Consider the following 15,842-nt stretch of genomic DNA (forward strand, 5'->3'; position numbering starts at 1 on the left):
CATCCTGAGTCCATGGGATGCATTCAGAGGTCTCATAGAATTGCATCCTAAATGTTAAATGAGGTTTTAAAGTTAAATTATGGTAGGAGGTTGGTTCTTAAATGACAATAGTATGTCTTGTGCTTAAACACAATAACACTAATTTGTTAAGGATTATAGTGGTATTTATTTATTTATTTATTTATTATATTTATGTTCCACCCTTCCTCCCAGAAGGAGCCCAGGGTGGCAAACAAAAACACTAAAAGCATTTAAAAACATCTTTAAATGTATATGTGTTTTTCTTCTTCTTAAGAACCTATAAATCTTTTCCAAGGTGTATGAGTTAATAATTCGTTTCTATGGGAATGAATTTTCTATGGGAATGAATGAGTTTTATTTTGCTTGTTAATCTTTGCATAGGTAATGTATGAAGGGTTGCATCCAACCAAGCCATACTCTGAGTTAAACCTATTGAAATCAATGGACTGGACTAAACATGCAGTCTAACTGTTTATGCTGGGCTGAGGGGAGTTGGATATGGTGGACCCCCGGTTGCTCCTGGCTTAGCTGGGCTCCACTGGCAGAAGCCCCTCATCCCAGCTCAGCTGCGGCAGAGCCGGGACCCTGCCGGCTCAGTCGGGGGTTTGCTGGGGAAGCCCAGCCTGGTAGAAGGGCAGCTGGTGTAAGTCTTGAAAAAGGGGCATTCTGGGGCATGTTGGAGTGTTCCTGCAGGTCCCGATCCAGGCAAAAAGTTAGGCTGGGGAAAAGGCTGGTCTAAGAAAATAATTGCAATGGAGGTCTATGGGAAGTGCTTACTCCCTGATGGGGTATTCATCAGAGCCAGCTTTTACTTTCCAGGCCCTGCTTGCAGCTCCCAGCTGAGCCGGCATTCATCTGGCTCGGGGGTCCCAAACAGCAATTGGATACCGACTCCTCTTCCATCTGCGCCCCTTCCACTGCCTTCCCTTGAGTTGGATTGCTTTGTAAATTGGATCTACTCTTAGTATGGCTTATTTAATTAATTTGTTTATACAAATATTTACAGAGTGCCCCCTCATATAAAGTATAAAGCTCGTGTACAAAAAAATACGCAAGTACAATAAAATGTAAAATACCATAAAAACAATACAAAATAATCATAAAAATGATTGGTTGATCTTGAAAAAGTTTAAACAATTAAGTGTCAGCTTAGTTGGATGCAACTCAAGGAGCTGATAGTATCACAAAATGAACATGAAATGTATATAAACAGACAAAATTAAGTGTGCTACCAATCTGAAACAGTTTGAATAAATATTTTTTAAAAATATTCTTTTCCTAGTATCAGTAGGTTAGTGTGTTCTCTTGGCAACATTGCTTCCTGTTAACCAATAGGGTTCTCAAACCAACAAAGTCATCTTGCAGGAAGAGCTCCTGTCTTATCTGTGTCTGAACCTAGGGTTATTTGGAGCTCCTAAGGCAGGTTCAATTAGTCATCAAAGTTTAAGAATATCTTTCCTCTTAATTAGGAGGAGAGTTTTATTAGGGTATACTTCTAAGACTCAGCACCCCTTCTTCCTGCAGTGGTGAACAACCTTGCAATCTGCTTCAAGTGCAGAAAAGAAATGCTCTTCTTAGAAGCAGTAATGGGAATGCCAGAGCAGCAAGCAATTGTGCAGCAATTTTATGTTGCCAACATTACCACTTCATGATGGAGTGTGTGGCTAGATCAAATAGCTCTGTCATGCAGGCAGCTTTTTATAAGTGAGGGACAGGTCCTGTGGGATGCCACAGTCACAATTTCAAGTGTTCCTGAATGCTGCCTCAGATATGACTTTCTCACCAGTGTTATATGCATTTTAAGTAGTTCCAGCAGGGACAGGACAGATCCCAAGACAGGAGCAAGTCTTCCCACAATTCTGTGTGACCAGGCTTCCTTGTTGTTATATGCCTTCAAGTCGATTATGACTTACGGTGTTCCTATGAATCAGCGACCTCCAATAGCATCTGTTATAAACCACCCTGTTCAGATCTTGCAAATTCAGGTCTGTGGCTTCCTTTATGGAATCAATCCATCTCTTATTTGGTCTTCCTCTTTTTCTACTCCCTTCTGTTTTTCCCAGCATTATTGTCTTTTCTAGCATCATGTCTTCTCATTATGTAACATAACCAAAGTATGATAACCTCAGTTTCATCATTTTAGCTTCTAGTGTTCTGGTTTAATTATTTGTCTTTTTCTCAGTCCTTGGTATGCACAAAGCACTCCTCCAACACCACATTTCAAATGAGTTGATTTTTCTCTTACCACTTTTTTCACTGTCCAACTATCACATAAATACATACAGATCGGGAATGGTCTGAATGATCCTGACTTTAGTGTTCAGTGATACATCTTTGCATTTGAGGACCTTTTCTTATTCTCTCATAGCTACCCTCCCCAGTCCTAGCCTTCTTCTGATTTCTTGACTATTGTCTCTGTTTTGGTTAATGACTGTGCCACGTTACTAATAATCCTTGACAAGTTCAATGTCCTCGTTGTGATAAGTTACGTAAATCTTCTGTTGTCATTATGTTAGTCTTCTTGACGTTTAGCTGTAGTCCTGCTTTTGTGCTCTCCTGTTTAACTTTCATCAGCATTCGTTTCAAATCATTACTGATTTCTGCTAGTAGTATGGTATCGTCTGCATATCTTAAATTATTGATATTTGCCTCATGGATGACAGAAGTCTCCAAGCGGGTACTGTAGCTCCTCCTGTAGCTCAGAGACAGGAAACTGTTCAACAGACTTTTAAGCTCCTCCCCTCCTGCTGAGGCTCAGTTTTAGTTTCCTGTCAGCTCGGAGAACATCTTGTCTGGGTTTCTCTATTCTCCTTATTAAATTTTATATCTCCTCTGAGTGGCTGTTTAGAGTTTTTTAACCATTTCTACCCTCCCTTCATGTTTATGACTGTTTTTCTCCAGTAATTTACCTCACACCAAGTGTCTTACCTGTCAGTTAGTCCATTCCTTCTTCTCAGCAATCTGCTGACCTCTTGTCGTCTTCTGTCTATCTGTCTATAAAAAATGGGGGCAGTACTCGGCCGCAGCCGTGCTCAGACCCCAGTTCTTGCAGCGTCCCACTGTTTTGAGCAGAAATAAGCCTTCGATCGTTAGTGACCCTGAGGAGGGCACTTCTTCAAGCTATGGCAGTAGACATGACCCTGGTATGGAAGTATACCCAGGTAGGGAGGCCACAGAGGTGGTTCCCTCGCCTGAGGGGTTGCAGGAAGCAGCGGCTGTGGCTGTAAGTGGAGGCGCAGCTTCAGGGTCCTGTGGGCTGGCAGCAGCAATGGGCGCCATTTTGGTAACGGGGTGAGAGTGGCCACCATTTTGTCCAATGGCATGAGAGCGCCCACCATTTTGGGGGCCAAAAGAGGAGCGCCCGCCATTTTGGATCAGGGCAATGCGGCGAGGCCTGCAATTTTGGTGCAAAGGTGCGACACAGTACCCGCCAGTTCACAAGATAGTGAACCACCACCACCTGATTTTTTACAACATTCCCAAAATGCTGTGTCTTGCGTTCACGCCCTGCCACCAGCACGGCAAACGCAATCTTCTCTGCCACCTATAACCTCATGCATGTCCGCCCTGTCAGCAGCACAGCATATGCATTTTTCTGAGCCGCCATTTCTAACGCTTAATGACGCTGCGCGACTTGAGCTTTTATCTTCTGACGAAGAGAGCGCAGGGGCTTCCCTACAAGAGCAGTGCAGCCAAATGGAGCAACGGTATGTGATAGGGGCAGTTGGGTTGCGTACCTTTAGCCACCCCCCCAGCCTCACAGTCCCAGCATATGTCAGGGCTCCCGCTGCAGCAGCAGCAGCCCCAAGTTTTATGGGCTGATCTTTTTTCACCTGCAGTTCTCCAACAGTTAAGGGGGGCTATGATGGGAGACTTGGTTAACAAACTGTCCGCAGGGGGCACCCCAAAGCATGTGCGGTCTCCCCTACATGCCTCAACAAGTCTGGATCCTCCTCTCTTGAAGAGGCACTCAACTGGGCAACAGCAGGATAATTTGCCCTCCCCCAGTCATTTTGCATTTACCAGGGGGCAAACATCAGAGTTGAGTTCTAGACTACAAACACCTCATGATGCTGATTCAATGCCCGAGGCTGAGGGAGAGGCGATGTTAGATGGGGGTGACTGGAGTGATGATTCAGGCATGGATGACCTAGTATCAACTAGACTGTTCTTGGAAGTGTATTTCCCCTCCTTGTTTGCTAAAGTGATGGCTGCTTTGGATTTGTCTCCCATGCAGCAGCAACAACAGCAGGAACCACTCTCTAAAAGTGCTCTGGTATTACCAGTCCCTAAGACATCCATTAGATGCATTCCGTTACCTGTACCATTCAAGACTATAATGAAAGCAGAGTGGGATTCCCTGCTATAGTGTAGAAAGGGTATTAACATTACCAATGTTCTAGATGCGGATGTCATGGAGCAGCTTTGGACTCCAGCAGTGGATGGTCCGATCTCTGCTCTGCTTTCCCGCACCCTTCTGCCACGGGATGGAGATGCGCAACTGAAGGACCCCAATGAACGCAGGTCAGATACTGCCCTTAAATGTTCACATGATGCTAATGCCCTCTCAATTTGGGCTTTGGTGGCTGCATCGGTTTTTGCCAGGGCGGCACTACTTTGGATTGAAGAGCTGTTAGATCATGCGGATCAAGATCCAACTAGGGTAAGAAAGTCTTTACTGAAGGTTTCTGGGTCCTTGTCGTTCATAGCGGATGCCCCCATGGATTCCGTCCAGTTCTCCCATGGCAGCAGCAATGGTTGCTCACAGGCACCTATGGTTGAACCACTGGGAAGTGGATGTTTCATCGCGGGCAAATTTGGCTTCTGTTCCTTTTTCGGGTGCAAAGTTGTTTGGTGAAGCGGCACTGAAGGATGTTCTGGTGGAGACAACGGATAAGAAGAAGAAGATGCTATCCCAAAGGCGGGAAGACAGACGTTCATTCAGATGTCCTTTCTATTCGCCTCATTCGTTCCATTCCTTTTGTGGCTCCAGAAGCGCAGGTAGAACTAGAGACTTCAGAAGTGGCCGTCCCTTTGGAACAGATCTCGCTTCCAGCAACGCTCTCAGCAACCCGCTGCTTCCACAGGTGCTTACTGTCAAGGAAGACAGGGACGCCAGAACCAAAGATGCTTCTGACTAAATTCAGATTCTGCCAGAAGGGGGAAGACTTGGTCAGTTCTCCCACCGTTGGCAAGAGACCACTCAGAACTACTGGGTACTCAAAATAGTAAATGACAGTTACAAGATAGAGCTGTCAGAGTATCCGCCTGCCAGGTTCCTTCCTTCACCGGTCTCCACCTCTGTAGTAAAGCAACAAGCAGTATCCAATGAGAGATGTCATCTACTGAACATTTCTGCAATAGAGGAGGTTTCTTCCGACAAGCGTTTTACAGGGCTTTTACTGAACGTGGCGCACGGTACTTGACCTCACATTTCTCAATTACTTCATGATCCAGCGGAAGTTCAGGATGGAGACCATAACATCCATCAAAGAGGCTCTGCAACATCAGGATTTTCTAGCATCAATAGATTTGAGGGAAGTATACCTTCATATTCCAATTCTTCCAGCACACCGATGCCTGCTACGTTTTTCTTACAATGGAGATCATTACCAGTTCAAAGCTTTGCCTTCCAGTCCATTGTCGGCTCCAAGAGTCTTCACCAAGGTGATGGCAGCGTTGGTGGCCAGCCTTCGAACAAGAGGCCTACACATATATCCTTACTTGGACGATCTCCTGATCCGCTCAAAGTCTCTTCATCAGGCGCAGGAGGACATCCAGATAACGTTAGCCCATTTAAAAGACCATGGCTTCTTGGTGAACATCATGAAGAGTCACCTAATTCCATCACAGCAGTTACAGCACCTGGGAGCATGGCTGGACACGGTTCATCAATCTATCTCTCTTTCTCAGGAGAGGGTTTACAAAATCAAGGCCATGGTGACGTCGTTGGCTCGCGTGACATCAGCAGACGTCATGAAGTTGGCAAAATTGTTGGGCATGATGGCCTCTGCCATAGTGATTACTCCTTGGGCACATCTGCACTCTCACCCGCTGCAATGGCTGTTACTGTGCTACCAGGAGGACATTGTGCATTGCAAGCACCAATACGTCCGGATTCCCCGAAGTGTCAAAACTTCTCTGCTTTGGTGGAAATCAGAGACATATCTACGGAAGGGTGTCCCTCTGTACGATCCTCCTCGCTTTCTCATTACCACCGAAGCGAGTCTCAAAGGTTGGGGAGCTCACTGTCAGGGCCAGTATATACAGGGCAAGTGGTCGCAGTCAGAGTCGACCAGGAGAATCAAATGGCTGGAGCTTCAAGCAACACACCTGGCTCTTTGACACTTTCTACACTCACTCAAGTTTCCAGATGTTTTGATTCGAACCGACAACGCTACAACCGAAGCCCACTTGAACAAACAAGGGGGCACACACTCACGGGCACTACAAAGGGAAACCATGGACATACTTTCCTGGGCGGAACAGCATTTCTTCTCAATCAGAGCGGAGTACATCCAGGGCCAATTAAATGTGACAGCCGACTGGCTGAGTCGACCACACCTGTTTCCGGGGGAGTGAGCCCTCAACAGAGAGATATTCAATTCCCTTCAGACAAAGTTCCGGACTTTCTTCATAGATCTGTTCCCATCAGAGATCAATCACCAGAAAAGACATTTTTACTCTCGGTACCTGTCTCACAAGGCAGAACAAGTGGATGCCGTAGAAGTTCCCTGGCCGAGGGGCCTGCACTATGCCTTTCCTCTGACACCTCTATTATCCAGAGTTCTCAAGAAAGTTCGATCAAAAAGAGCCAGGGTGGTGTTAGTGGCCCCATACTGGCCACAACGTCCTTGGTTTTCGGACATCATTCAGTTGACCACATTGCCACCACTTCATCTTCCATCATGACCAGACCTGCTGCATCAAGGTCCGCTGTTGCATCCGGATCCCCAGTGGCTTCAACTAACCGCCTGGAAATGGAACACTTCCAACTGTTCAATTCTGGCATCCCGGCAGAGGCAGACACGACCATCCTAGCCACCAGGTGCCCATCGACCCTTAGAAGTTATCAGGCCACGTGAACGGTGTTTTGCTGTTGGTGTAGCAAAAAAAAAGTTGATCTGGTATTGGCTGGGGTCTCTGATGTATTATTATTTCTGCAAGAAGGGCTTCAGAAGGGCATGCGTCCTAACACTTTAAAGAGACAGCTCTTAGCTTTATCATCTGTCTTACAAATCAGGGCCTTCGACTTGATTGCAATGCATCCATGGTTGAAGCATTTCCTTAGAGGGGCTACTAGTCTTAGTCCACCAGTTGTTCATCGGTTTCCAACCTGGAGCTTGCATACAGTTCTTGCGGCACTGCAGAAACCTCCATTTGAGCCATTGAATTCAGTACAGCTGAGGATAATGTCGCTTAAAACAGCTTTCCTTGTTGCCATAACATCAGCTCGCAGAGTGTCGGAACTCCATGTGCTATCCATCCAGAAGCACCTATGTACTTTTTATAAGGACGGAGTGGTACTGCACACTAACCCAACATTCATCCCTAAGGTGAACATGGTATTTCACAGACAACAGGAGTTAATCTTACCTTCATTGTGTCCTAGACCTTCTCACCCCAAGGAGAAGGCATGGCACTCCTTAGATGTTAGGTAAACATTGAAGGTGTATGTTACCAGGACAGAGTCTTTTAGAAGCTCTGACTCACTATTTGTTTCTTTTCATCTGGCCACTATGGGAAAACAAGTGTCTTCTGCAACACTTGCACATTGGATAAAGGCTTGTGTTTCATTAGCTTATGAAACACTACACCTACCGTCTCCTTTACATATTACAGCACACTCTACTAGGTCTGCTGCTACTTCGGCAGCTTTTTCCACAAATGCTCCATTGTCAGATATCTGTCGAGCAGCGACTTGATCCACTCCGAACACTTTTACCAGAAACTATAAAATTGATTTGTATGCCTCAGTAGAGGCTTCCTTTGGCTGCAGAGTTTTATAACAGGTCCTGCCGGCATCTGCCCCACCCTAGGTCTGCAGCTGTAGTACGTCCCGCTTGGAGACCTCTGTCATCCATGAGAGAAGGGACAGTTTGCCCTTACCATAAATGGTGTTTCTTCATGGATGACAAGAGGTCTCCAAGGCCCACCCGTGCAGATAATTTGTTGGTGGACGGGATGAAGTCAAGGAGTGCCATGGCTTTTCTGTTTTATTGACTGTTGGTCAGTAGACCATGTTACTAATGCTCTTGGTTATTGTCAAGTTTGGTTGTGTCCTATTTCTACATTTTATGTTTGATTCTAAACTGAGGCTGAATTCCAAAGCTTTACAACAAATGAACTGAGCCTCAGCAGAAGGGGAGGAGCTTAAACATCTGTTGAAAAGTTTCCTGTCTCTGAGCTACAGGAGAAGCTACAGTACCCGCTTGGAGACCTCTTGTCATCAATGAAGAAACACCATTTACAGTAAGGACAAAAAGGGCCCTTCTCCCTCCAATTATCACACCTCCTTCATCTTGGTCCAATCCCGCTTTCAGTACAATATGTTCTGCATATAGATTAAATAAATAGGGTGATAAAATACACCCGTTTCACACCCTTTCTGACGGGGAACCAATTGGTTTCTCCATATTCTGTCCTGATAGTAGCCTCTTGTCCAGAGTATAGGTTGTGCATAAGGACAATCAGATGCTGTGGCACCCCCATTTATTTTAAAGCATTCCATAGTTTTTCGTGACCTACACAATCAAAGGCTTTGCTGTAATCTCTAAAGTGCATGGTGATTTCCTTCTGAAATTCCTTGGTCCGTTCCCTTATCCAATGTATGGTTGCCGTATGATCTCTTTTACCTCTTCCCTTTTTAAATCCAGCTTGGACATCTGGCACTTCTCGCTCCATATATGGTAAGAACCTTTGTTGTAGAATCTTGAGCATTACTTTACTTGCATGGGATATTAAGGCAATAGTTCAGTAATCACTGCATTCCCTGGGATCCCCTTTCTTTGGAATTGGTATTGAATGCTTCCAGTCTGTGGGCCATTGTTTAGTTTTCCAAATTTCTTGACAATTTTTTGTCAAAATTTGGACAGATTCAGTCTCAGTAGCTTGTAGCAACTCTATTGGTATGCCATCTATTCCTGGTGATTTGTTTCTTCCAAGTATTTTAAGAGCAGCTTTCACCTCAGATTCTAAAATTTCTGGTTCTTCATCATACAGTTTGTCCATGAATGAATCTGTCATCCTTGCAGCTCTTTTATAGAGTTCTTCAGTGTATTGCTTTCATCTTCCTTTTATTTTATCTTGGTCAGTCAGTGTGTTCCCCTGTTGATTATTCAACATCACTACTCTTGGTTTAAATTTCCCTTTAATTTCTCCAATCTTTTGGAACAGGGCTCTTGTTCTACCCTTTTTGTTGTCCTCATCTATTTCTATTTAATTATTGTAATAGTTCTCTTTGTCCCTACATACTAGTCACTGTATAGTTGCATTTAGGGTTCTAACCATGTTTCTTTCTCCTTTTGCTTTCCTTTTCTCTTTAACCATTTGAAGAGTTTCTTCAGTCATCCATTGAGGTCTTTCTCTCTTTTTAACTAGAAATATTGTCTTTTTGCATTCTTCTCTGATAATGTCTCTGACCTCATCCCATAGTTCTTCTGGCTCTCTGTCAACTAAGTTTAAAGCCTCAAATCTGTTCCTTATTTGATTTTTATATTCTTCTGGGATGTTATTTAAATTGTATTTTGGCATTACAACCATGGGACTGTCCCAATATGCCATTGGCCCAACACATGTAGCAGGGCATACTCTAGATTTGGTTTTTGCAACTGGACATGGAGTTGGTGATCTGAATGTGGGGGGCCTTGTATCAGTCCCTCTGTCATGGACAGATCACTGCTTGCTGAAGTTTAGATTTACAGCGGCTTTTCCCCTCTGCAAGGGTGGGGGACCTATTAAGTTGGTCCGCCCCCAGAGACTAATGGATCTGGATGGTTTCCAAAGGGCTCTGGGGAGTTTTCTAGCTGATAGGGCTGGCGCTCCTGTTGAAACCCTGGTTGATCTGTGGAATACAGAAATGACCCGGGTGGTTGACATGATTGCTCCTGAGCACCCTCTCCTGTGTAGAGCTCATACGGCTCCATGGTGTACCCCAGAGCTGAGAGCGATGAAACAATTTTGGAGATGGCTTGAGGGCACATGGAGACGAACTCCTAGTGGATGCAATTATACACTGGTAAGTGCCTATTGTAAGCTGTATTTAGGGGCAGTGAGGGCAGCAAAAAAACAATATTTTGCTGCCACTATCAGATCATCAATCTGCTGCCCAGCGGAGCTCTTCAGAATTGTCCGGGGGCTATTATACTCTGGCCCCAGGGACATGGTAGAACCATCTGAGGCCCGCTGTAATGAATTTGCTAGGCACATCCAGGATAAAATCTTTAGCATCTGCCAGGACTTAGACTCCAGTGTTATAGCAGGTGAATCAAGCGAGGTATCCAGAGCACAGCCTTGTCCCGATTTCTTGGATAAGTTTCAGTTGGAACAGCTTGAGGACATTGACAAGGTGCTTGGACAGGTTCGTGCAACCACTACTGTGCTGGGTCCTTGCCCTTTTTGGCTAATAAAAGCTAGCAGGGATGGAACAGCCGGCTGGGCCAGAGAAGTGATTAATGCCTCCCTGTGAGAGGGGGTGGTCCCTGGCTGCCTGAAAGAGGCGGTAGTGAGACCACTCCTGAAGAAACCCTCCCTGGACCCAGAAAATCTTAATAACTATAGGCCGGTAGCAAATGTTCCATTCCTGGGCAAGGTCCTTGAACGAGTGGTTGCGGGCCAGCTCCAGACACTCTTGGATGAGACCGATTATCTGGATCCATTTCAGTCGGGTTTCAGGCCTGGTTTTGGCATGGAAACAGCCTTGGTCACCCTGTATCATGACCTTTGTCGGGAGAGAGACAGGGGGAGTGTGACTGTGTTGATTCTTCTTGATCTCTCAGTGGCTTTCGATACCATCGACCATGGTATCCTTCTGGGAAGACTGGCTGAGTTGGGAGTGGGAGGGACTGCATGGCGATGGTTCTGCTCCTACTTGGTAGGTCAGCTCCAGAAGGTGGTGCTTGGGGAACATTGCTCGGCACCCTAGATTCTCCAGTATGGGGTTCCGCAGGGGTCAGTTCTGTCCCCCATGCTGTTCAACATCTACATGAAACCGTTGGGTGCAGTCATCCGGAGCTTTGGAGTGCGTTGCCATCAGTATGCTGATGACACGCAGCTCTATTTCTCCTTTTCATCTTCTTCATGTGAGGCTGTCAATGTGCTGAACCGGTGCCTGGCTGCGACGATGGACTGGATGAGGGCTAATAAACTGAGGCTCAATCCAGACAAGACTGAGATGCTACTAGTGGGTGGTTCTTCTGACCAGATGGTGGATGTCTAACCTGTCCTGGATAGGGTTGCACTCCCCCTGAAGGAGCAGGTTCCTAGCTTGGGGGTTCTCCTAGAACCATCTCTGTCACTTGAGGCTCAGGTAGCCTTGGTGGCACGGAGTGCCTTCTACCAACTTCGGTTGGTGGCCCAGCTGCGCCCCTATCTGGACAGGGATAACCTGGCTTCAGTTGTCCATGCTCTGGTAACCTCCAAATTAGATTACTGCAATGCACTCTATGTGGGGCTGCCTTTGAAGATGGTTCAGAAACTGCAGCTTGTGCAAAATGCAGCGGCCAGATTGGTAACAGGGACCAGACGGTCCAAATATATAATACCGATTCTGGCTCGCTTGCATTGGTTGCCTGTATGTTTCCGAGCTCGATGCAATGTGCTGGTTTTAACCTATAAAGCCTTACACGGCTTGGGACCACAATACCTGACGGAACACCTCTGCCGATACGAACCCACCCGTACACTACGCTCAACATCTAAGGCCTTCCTTCGGGTGCCTACTCCGAGGGAAGCTTGGAGGGTGGCAACAAGGGAGAGGGCCTTCTCAGTGGTGGCCCCCAAATTATGGAATGATTTCTTTGACGAGGTGCGCCTGGCGCCATCACTGTTATCTTTTTGGTGCTAGGTCAAGACTTACCTCTTCTCCAAGGCATTTTAGCATTTGTTTTTTAAATTGTTTTAAATTTTTTAAATTGTGTTTTAAATTGTTTTTAAAAGATGTGTTTTAAATTTGTATGTTTTTGATGTTTTTAGTTGCTGTAAAACCAGCAATGGGGCAGTATACAAATACAATAAAATAAATAAATAAATAAATAATGATTGCTTTGTTCTTCTTCTTTAGCTTTGCTCTGTTTTTCGATAAGACTAGTTCATGATCTGTACCGCAGTCTGCTCCTGGTCTTGTTTTCGCAGGAAGTATGAAACTTCTCCATCTTCTGCTACCAATTATATAATCAATTTGATTCCTATATTGTCCATTTGGTGATGTCCACGTGTAAAGTCGTCTTTTTGGTTGCTCAAAAAATGTGTTTTCAAGAAACTAATTATTGGCTTCACAGCATTCAGTAAGTCTTTCTCTTGCTTCATTTCTATCTCTTAAGCCCCATTTCCCCACAATTCCAAGTTCTTCTGTGTTCCCTACTTTTGCATTCCAGTTCCTCATGATTATCACATGTTGTTTTGGTGTGTGATCAATTTCTTCCTGTATTTCTGCATAAAATCTCTCCAATTCCTCCTCTTCTGCATTTGCCGTTGGAGCAAAACTTAGATGATGGGTATGTTAATAGGTTTCCCATTAAATCTCATTGATATAACTCACTCAGACCTTGCGTTATAGCTCCTAATTGCTTTTTCTACATCACTTCTCACTATTAAAGCAACCACATTTCTTCTTAATTTCTCATTTTCTGCATAAATATTTTGTGGTTGTCTGATTGAAAATGTTCCATTCCCATCCATTTTAGTTCGCTCGCACCAAGTATTGTAATGTTGATGTGTTCCATTTCTTGCTTGACAATTTCTAACTTTCCCTGGTTCATGCTTCTCACATTCCATGTTCCTATTGTGTGCGTTGTACAACTCCGGACTCTCCTTTGACATCTGTGCGCATCAGCCTTTGAGCTTCCTTTTGGCTTTGACCCAGCTGCGTCATTAGTCACAGCGCTACTTGTACTTGTCCTTTGTTCTTCCCCAGTAGCTTGCTGAGTGCCTTCTGACCTGGGGGTCTCATCTTCCAGCACTATCTTGTGTTGCATTTTGGATACTCTGTCCATAGGGTTTTCATGGTAAGAGTTATTCAGAGGTGGTGTACCATTGTGTTCCTCTGAGTTTGGATGCATCTTAGTCTGGTGTCTCAGCTTTGACCATTCCACCTTGGGTGTCCCTGCTAGGAATCTAGCTTCTCGGTCTAGACTCCTGATGGCATTGCTCTCAGCTTTTTTGACACTCTCAAAACCCCTCACCACATTAAGGTGTGCATCCTAGAGGGGGAGGCATCCTCTAGAGAAACATTAAGTGTCAGCTCCCATTCTGGTTCTCACTTTGTGAGGGTGTGAGTAGCAAAGGGTAGTATGTTTTAGTTCTCATTCTCAATCTCTGGGAAACACTGACCAGCTGCCAAATTACCAAGCATCAGTTACTCTTGGAAAATAGTGAGCAGGGGGTTCTGGTTTAGTAGCACCTGGATCGTGGGAGAAAGTTTATTTTATCCCAGTTTCCAAGAATCTACTGTCTTGTTGGAAGTTACTACTGTCAGGGGAGTGAGAGAACTCTCTTTGGAGAAAAGGATTTTCCTATTGTCTTGGTTGTTGGATACGGACACAGGGCTGGTTCACACAGAGATTTTGTGCAGGTCTGGTGCTAATAGGTTTCCGCCAGGCCTTGAAAACCTGGCTATTCAGGCAGGCCTATGGGATCTCTGGGGCGGGTTAGTTATTAATGTTGTTATTAATTGGTAAAGTGGTGCTTAGATGAATGATGGTCTTATTGATTGTATATTGTATTTTATTGTATTAATGTACGTCGCCTAGAGTGGCCGTTAATTCGGCCAGATAGGCGACTCATAAATAAAATTTTATTATTATTATTATTATTACTCACAACCCCTTTTAATTTTCATGGTTCACATGACATGACTGGCAATCAGCAGCTAAAACGCAGTTTTCCCCTTTAAATCTGAAGTAAAAACATGCTGTTATAATCCAAAAAGGGGAAGGCAAAAATGTCTCCAGTTCTCTAGGGGTTTGTAGACACTTTAGTCTGATGCTTCCCCTCTCCACGCCCACTCCCTCCTCCCTTTGTTCATGTCACTTCCTGATTGGCTGCTGGCTTCCATTCTGCAAGCATGTGTGGTCATTAGGAAGCTGCATGTTTGATCCTTTCCCTTCAGTGTGAATGAAAAGCACCATGTTTGCAGCTGATTTTGAGCCCTCTATGTGGACTGTGCAAACAAAAACGACGGTAAACACCGTTTTTACTACAATGTTTTGTTCCCATGTGGATAAGCCCAGACTCTTCTCCTGATTCACTCACTGCATTTTGTAGTCAGGGCTCTGGCTTCTCTGTTGCTGGCAGAAATGTCTGAAACGGAACATGGAATTTAAATCTTTGTTCTCGAGCTCACTTGGCTAATAAGCCCTTTTCAGGTATTAAGGTGATAGGGGATTAGCTTCAGGGAATGGTGTGGAAATGAAGGTTTTTTTTAAAAAAGGGTTTTTTTGCCTTCAACCAAAAAAGGAAGATAGCAAGCAGTCAACATTTTCTTACTCCTTTTGCCCTTCTACTAACTCTGAAGTCAAAGTACTCTACAAACCTAAGTGAGCATCTGCCAGGACCTAATCTTGTCCTAAGCCAAGGATTGGGAACCCTTTCCAAAATTGAACTTCATTGGATGGCCCCAAGAAACTTCTCTCTATCCTCTTTTTTCACAGCATGCATAATCTTATACACCTCTATCATGTCTTCTCTTTACTCGCCCTTTTCTTAACTTAAAAATTCCCAAATGTTGTAATCTTTCCTCATAGGTGAGTTGCCTCACCCCCTTGATCATTTTGGTTGCCTTTTTCTGAAGCTTTCCCAACTCTACAATATCCTTTTTCAAGTGAGGTAACCAGAGTTAATATAAGAACATAAGAACATAAGAAGAGCCTGCTGGATCAGGCCAGTGGCCCATCTAGTCCAGCATCCTGTTCTCACAGTGGCCAACCAGGTGCCTGGGGGAAGCCCGCAAGCAGGACCCGAGTGCAAGAACACTCTCCCCTCCTGAGGCTTCCGGCAACTGGTTTTCAGAAGCATGCTGCCTCTGACTAGGGTGGCAGAGCACAGCCATCATGGCTAGTAGCCATTGATAGCCCTGTCCTCCATGAATTTGTCTAATCTTCTTTTAAAGCCATCCAAGCTGGTGGCCATTACTGCATCTTGTGGGAGCAAATTCCATATTTAACTATGCGCTGAGTAAAGAAGTACTTCCTTTTGTCTGTCCTGAATCTTCCAACATTCAGCTTCTTTGAATGTCCACGAGTTCTGGTATTATGAGAGAGGGAGAAGAACTTTTCTCTATCCACTTTCTCAATGCCATGCATAATTTTATACACTTCTATCATGTCTCCTCTGACCCGCCTTTTCTCTAAACTAAAAAGCCCCAAATGCTGCAACCTTTCCTCGTAAGGGAGTCGCTCCATCCTCTTGATCGTTCTGGTTGCCCTCTTCTGAACCTTTTCCAACTCTATAATATCCTTTTTGAGATGAGGCGACCAGAACTGTACACAGTATTCCAAATGCGGCCGCACCATAGATTTATACAACGGCATTATGATATCGGCTGTTTTATTTTCAATACCTTTCCTAATTATCGCTAGCATGGAATTTGCCTTTTTCACAGCTGC

General features: G+C 44.8%; 1 protein-coding gene across 1 annotated transcript in view; it reads left to right on the forward strand.

The window, feature by feature from the left end:
• Nucleotides 1-15,842, forward strand: part of LOC133363322 (sodium-coupled monocarboxylate transporter 1-like) — a 126,320-nt gene that overhangs the window by 13,137 nt on the left and 97,341 nt on the right. The window lies entirely within an intron of this gene.

The sequence above is a fragment of the Rhineura floridana genome, chromosome 8 (genome assembly GCF_030035675.1).
Source record: "Rhineura floridana isolate rRhiFlo1 chromosome 8, rRhiFlo1.hap2, whole genome shotgun sequence".
Taxonomy (NCBI): Eukaryota; Metazoa; Chordata; class Lepidosauria; order Squamata; family Rhineuridae; genus Rhineura; species Rhineura floridana.